Source organism: Saimiri boliviensis, chromosome 7 (genome assembly GCF_048565385.1).
Source record: "Saimiri boliviensis isolate mSaiBol1 chromosome 7, mSaiBol1.pri, whole genome shotgun sequence".
Taxonomy (NCBI): Eukaryota; Metazoa; Chordata; class Mammalia; order Primates; family Cebidae; genus Saimiri; species Saimiri boliviensis.
In genome coordinates this window covers 126,897,459-126,904,120 of record NC_133455.1, presented here as the reverse complement: position 1 = coordinate 126,904,120, position 6,662 = coordinate 126,897,459, and the positions used below count along the sequence as shown (strand labels likewise).

At 50.0% G+C, this 6,662-nt stretch overlaps 1 pseudogene; it reads right to left on the bottom strand.

Annotated features, from left to right (window-relative positions):
• Positions 1-613: 613 nt before the first annotated feature.
• On the bottom strand, positions 614-4,119 carry LOC101039797 (testis-specific Y-encoded-like protein 1; annotated as a pseudogene).
• Positions 4,120-6,662: the final 2,543 nt, after the last annotated feature.

The window sequence follows — 6,662 nt, the reverse complement described above, 5'->3', positions numbered from 1 at the left end:
GTCCCCCAGGCTGGAGAACAGTGACAAGATCTCGGCTCACCGCAACCCCCACCTCCTGGGTTCAAGCAATTCTTCTGCCTCAGCCTCCTGAGTAGCAGGGATTACAGACACGCACCAACACATCCAGCTAATTTTTGTATTTTTTAGTAGAGACAGAGTTTCTCCATGTTGGCCAGGCTGGTCTTGAACTTCTGGCCTCTAGTGATCTCCCAATTTGGTGTCCCAAAGTGCTGGAATTACAGGCATGAACCACCACGCTCAACCTCATTAATCTGGTTCTCAAGAGTGATTATTCTTTTTTTTGAGACACAGGCTAGCTCTTTCGCCAGGCACCAGCCTAGGGTGCAGTGGCACGATCTCAGCTCACTGAAACTTGTCTCCTGGCTTCAAGCAATTCTCCTGCCTCAGCCTCCCGAGTAGCTGGGACTACAGGTGCACACCACCACGCCCAGCTAAGTTTTGTATTTTTCAGTAGAGATGGGGTTTCACTATGTTGGCCAGGATAGTCTCCATCTCTTGACCTTGTGATCTGCCTGCCTCGGCGTCCCAAAGTGCTGGGATTACAGGCGTGAGCCACCGCAAATCATTCTTTTTTTTCTACTTACTTACTGCATTTTTATTTTTTATTATTTATGCTTTTAGCAGAACAAGATGCTTTTATTTTACCATTACACATAAAAAAGAAGATCAATATGCCAATGGTACACGTCCAATTTGTCAGAGCAATTTCACAGTATTTGAAAGCAATTTAGGAAAAAAGACACGTCACTTACTAAGGAAAACTGTTACTAGAGAAAATTATCATGTAAGACGAAGAAAATCAATTAAACCACTTTTGTAGATTATTTTTCCATAAAGACAATTTGACAAGCCTAAGACCAAGTTATTCAAACTATGTTTCTAGGAATATAGTTTAACAGAAACAAGAACAAGTTGAAAACTGTTTACAAGTATTCACGTTTCTATATCGTGCAGGGAAGTAAGACTATTGTTCTTCCAAATGTTCCCAGTTGAAATCAGAATAATGTCTGTACAGCTCAATTTTCACAATAAGCAGAAACAAAAAAATAAGATGTTACTAAATCCTAGTAAAATAATCTTCCGCATAAATTCAATCACAAAACAAGAAAGCAAGCATTCAAAGTTGCACGGTTTGTGTTTCTTTAAAGAACCCTTGTCTAGGCAACAATTTAACACTTTAACCCCTTCAACTATCCTGAGAAAAGTATTTCTCCATTGATCACCACTGGGGAGTAAGTACCCCTTCCTCCTCAGCTCAGTCTTCATTCTAGGCCCAGTTTTTACCTGGCCCATGCCTCTAGCCTTTTGTTCCGTTTTCCCTGCTCAGGGCACCCATCACAATCTCTTTAGTTCTTCCATCCGTTATAAACTAGATCTCACGTTTCATTCCATCCAGATATGTCTCCCTTTAAATATTCTAGGAGTTGATAAAAGGGATAGAAAGGGGAAGAGAGAAGGGGGTGTGGTGGAGCAGTAAGAGCTGTATTTTACAGGACAACCTCTTTGTCTCTGAAAATGACAGAGCCAAAAGAAACTAAAGTTTGCTTTTACAAATGTTTCTAAGCTATTACCGTTTTTGGTTGTTGTTTTTATTTAAGAGACAGGATTGGGAGGCTGAGGCGGGCAGATCACTGGGTCAGGAGTTTGAAACCAGTCTGGCCAGCATGGTGAAAACCCGTCTCTAGCAAAAATACAAAAAATTAGCCGGGCATGGTGGCACGCGCCTATAGTCCCAGCTACTCGGGAGGTTGAGGCAGGAGAATCGCTTGAACGGAGGCAGAGTTTGCAGGGAGCCAAGATCCAGCCTGGGCGACATAACAAGACTCCGTCTCAAAAAAAAGAAAAAAGAAAGAGATAAATAGGAGAAAAAAGGAGTGGGGAGAGGGGGGACCCCGGCAGCAGCCAAAGTAGGGCAGGTAGCAACAGAAAGTGATTCGAGGTGAACGAAGAACAATGAAGTAGCATAAATCACACGGAACAAGTGGTTGCGCTGCTTTTCTCCGGAGTTCATTAACGTCCAGGAACTGTCCACAGGCCATGTGCCCATACTGCCCGATGCAGAGCTAAGTAGATAGAATAGGCTCCCAGACAAAGCTAGAAATCCAGGTGATAGCAACTAGTTCAGAGGCCCTGGGAATAAACAGGGTCCAAGCAGTATAGATAAAGGCAGTACCATCTACAGTATCATTTGCTTGGCTTAGTAGTGTGAAGGACGGCATCGTAACACGTGATATTCCAGAACAAGGAGGTCATACGGAAGTGGAGAAGCATACCCACCACCGTCTCAATCTTGAGGTTGAGAGAAGTGAATATCCAAGGGAAAGACGGTGCAGAAAAGTCAGCAAAAACAAAACACAGCAGAAGGCAAACCCATTTCTGCTACCCAAGCACAGGTCCAGCAGGTGGTGGTGGGAGACCTTGTGCAGGGGTATTCCCAAGGGCAAATGTTAACCCGACTGGAACCCGAAGGGCCTGGGGATCTCTACTGGCTCCCTGAGCGGGCGACGTCTGGCTCTACGGACTCCTTCACGCAACAGGTAGTATTGCAGTGGATTTGGCCACAGATCTTCTTTAATAATTTCAGCAATCTTGTCGGACTCCGGAAGGCTGTGGTCTGAGAACCAGGTGAAGAAGCTGCAGATGAGGTCTCGGTTTCTGCGAATGAAGGACTGGGGTTCATGCCCCCTGCGCCATACAATCGGAGTGGAAAGAGACACCACTCGGCCGGAAGATCTCACCTCATACTCCTTGACAATCAGCTTGTTTCTGAAGTAGGGGTTTCTTCTAAAGAAGAACTTGAATTTGCAGCCAGTTCTGGGGTGTCTGAGTTCCTTCACCTCTAAATTGGTCACGTACCTTAACATATCTGCATCTCGGCCCCTGATCATGGCGGACAGCTGGGGGTGGTTTCGAAAAGCCGTCATCCAGAAGCCGGGAATGTTCTGAATGATGTAGTTCCTCCGCTCCAGGTAGTGTCGACGCATCCGCCCGAACCTGTGCTCCAGGTGCTGGAAGGCCCTGTCGGCCTGGGCGTCCACGGCGTCCAGTTCCTGCTGGATGGCCTCCAGGGGGTCCATGCGCAGAGCCTCATGCAGAGGCCACGGCCCTTCCTCCTCCCTCGCCTCTTCCTCCGCCACGTCTCTTTCTTCCCCCGCCCGCGGCTGCGCCTCGACCTCCATCTGCTCCTCCGCTCCCTGCTCCTCCGCCGGGCCTCCCTGCACCTGCACCGCAGCGCTGCGCTCCGGGCCGCGGCTGCCGAGGCGATGGCGCGTCCCTGTCCGCCCCTCCTCTGCCCCGCCCCGCGGCCGCTCAGCCCTCCCGGCGTCACCGAGTCCAGGCCTCGTCTCCGCCCCGAACGCCCTTTTGCAGGCTGTGGTCCGCCGCCACCGCCGCAGACGCGGCTGTCAGGCCCTCTTCCTGCCCGGCTGTGGTCGCCCAGTGACCGCGACCCCCAACGACTCGGATCTGGGGAGCGCCGCCGCGGCCCGCGGGATCCTGGGGTGCGCACCCTTCCTCGGAAACCTGCGGGGCGGGAGCGCGACGGTCCCCGAGCCGCCCTCACCCGGCGGCTCCACCGTCACCTGTGTCGCCTCGCTCTGGTCGCGGAGCCTCAGGCACTGGCGCGCGTCCGGGTCGCCCGGGACGTAGGGCCCTGGGTGAACCTGGAAACCATCATTCTCAGCAAACTGACACAAGAGCAGAAAATCAAACACCGCATGTTCTCACTCATAGACGGGCGTTGAACAATGAGAACACATGGACACAGGGAGGGGAGCATCATACACTGGGGTCCGTTGGGGGGAAATGGGGGAGGGACGGGGGGGTGGGGAGGTGGGAAGAGATAGCATGGGGAGAAATGACAGATACAGGCGAGGGGATGGAAGGCAGCAAACCACACTGCCATGTGTGTACCTATGCAACAATCTTGCATGTTCTTCACATGTACCCCAAAACCTAAAATGCAATAAAAAAAAAAAAAAGAAAAAAAACAAATATTGATGCTGTGCGTTTGAAGGGGAGGGGTCTTCTCGACCCCATCCAGGCCGCTCATGTTGGTTACAGTCGGACCCACCGCAGGTCAACGCCCGTTTTCCTCAGAGAAGCAGAACTGGAGGTAACAGCCGCTCGCGCCGCCTACCCTCGGGTCTCGGGGACCACTGACTGCATTTTTAATTAGAAAATCATGTTTATTCATTCTAAGAAATCTGTGTGTGTGTGTGTGTGTGTGTGTGTGTGTGTGTGTGTGTGTGTAGTGGTAGTGTTATTGTTGTTGTTTGCTGAAGTTCTCTTCCGATTCTCTTCAATGGTCATTGGCCATGGTTGAGTTCTGCTCCAATATTCTCCTTCTTCCCAGCCTGTGCAAATGAAGTCAGGACCAGCAAAGGCGCAGCACCTCAGGCACCACAGAGCAGCTCATTCAGTTGTCTGTGGCCTCTGCAATGCCAGTGCGGTCAAGGCAATCTCTGAGCAGTCATACCAAAGACGGTCCCTCCTGCCATCGCTGTCTCATCACGCTGCTCTCTCCTGACACCAGGCATCAGGGTCTTCTCAGCAGACTCATAAGCTCTGCCGCCAAGCTGCATAGCCTTAGTCTCCCAAGTCACAACTTCCTTGCAAAAAGCTCCTTCCCACTCCATATGACTGTTGACCCCCAGACTCTGGGCACTGAGGAGCCTCTGGGCAGGACACACACCCCAACCCCTACAGATGTCCCTCCCCAGGAGCTGTGTTCTCCCTTCCACACCAAGGGCAGTTGAATGGGGTTTCTGGTTCATTCCATGGCTCTGTTCTGAAGGAGAGCATCACCTTAATTGTGCCCTGTCTTAGCGGAGCCCTCCTGAAAAGCATCCATTCTGTACCTTTGTCTCAGTGCACTTTTCCTTGGGGGAGGCACAGTGACCAAGAATTTCAATTCATCTTCTCCAACCAGGAGAGAATCAAAACATCTCCACACATGGATCAGCATTCTTGGCATTTCCTGATTCTTCAACCCACATTTCTAGTATGCATTCAATTCACTCAACGGTACTGATTAAACTTTCACCTGTCATGTACGCTAGTGAGAAGTCGGAAGAGACAGCACATCGTGTCTAAAGAACATTAGCTTCAGTGATGAGGAGCTGACAGCAAATTAAATTAGGAAGAAAAAAAAAAAAAAAAAAAAAAAAGCAGCAGCAGCAGCTATCACAACAATCCTGAACGAAAGTACTAACAAAGGCACAGAGATGGGAGGGCCTCTGTGACCTATATGGAGGAGGTAGACCCTGCAGGCCTGGGGACTAAGGGAGTATTAGGGGAGAACGAGGAGGAGTCGTCCAGATGCACTCACTGCGTTCTCATGTGTCTGCAAGCCTACAAAGCAAGGAGCAGATTTTTGGAAGAAAATTCCTGTTTTATATTTGTTCAATTTAAGGTACCTAGGGAGCATCCAAGTGAAGGAGACAGAACATAATAACTGTAGCATGTATCTAAGGCCTGGGGTGAGACCTAGGTTGGACGGTCATCAACATTTACATGGTAGTTATGCAACAGGTGTAGACAAGGCCGCCACAGGATCCTGCAAAGCAAGAAAAGCAAGGCGAGAACAGCCCTGAGGAAGATCAACATTAAGCAGCAGATAAAGAAACATATAAGGGAGACTGAGCAGTAGAACCATGAGAGAAGAAATAACAGAAGCAGAGGAGAAGACTTAAAGAAAGATGGTTACCAATGCAGAGCCAGAGTAGAGCCACATACATTGTGTACTGCCCAAGCTGCAGATCTTCATACGGATACTAATGGCATCCGGTGACAACCCGCCTAACCAGCGTGGCAGCGCTCACAGTCAGGTCGAGATCAGAAATAAACGTGTCCACTGGCTTTGGCACTCTGTGAAGTCGGGTGTCCTTGGCAAAGCAGTTGCCTTGGTGAGTGCAGGGGACAGTATTGTGGGAGATGTAAATGAAATGGCCCTGAGTGGAGGCAGCGTGCACGGCCCACTCCCTGCAGCAGCTTGGCTGTGAGGGGGAGGGAGACGGCTGGGTGAGTGTTCAGGTCTGCTGTGGCTCCTGCACTTCCCATTGGAATGTGCTCAGCTCTTCCAGCCTCAGATCAGAGCCTTTGCCTTTGCTCCCAGGACCTGGACTGCTCTTCCACCGAAACTCTCCAGGGCTGGCTTCTACCAATCCGCAGCTAACCTCATGAGAAAGGCCTTTCTTCCCCTACATGTGGCCCCTGCTAACCCTGCCCCAGCTTCCCTCGCTAGTACACAGTGACATTTTTATTTCTTCAGAGCACTTCCACTGAAATTGTCTTACTTAGTTGTGTGTCGCTCTTCTCCAACAAGTACGTCAGCCCCAGGGGCAGAGATCTCATCTGCCTTATGAATCGTATAGCCCTGGTGCCTTGAACTAGTGCCTGGCACACGGTAGGGGGTCAGCGAATGGTAGCTAATTTGCATTCAAAAGATGTACCTGGCACAGACCAGGCAAGAAAAGCATCCTCTTGTACACATACTGCTACTAAAAGCAGGTAAAGCAGACAAACCTGGAGACTTGGCTTAAAGCTGGTGTTAGCTTAATTCTTAAGTCACTTACAGTCAGGCTTTGTCCTGTCCTGCACCTATGTAGTGTGGAAACTACTCCTCCACCTGCCCGGCCCAC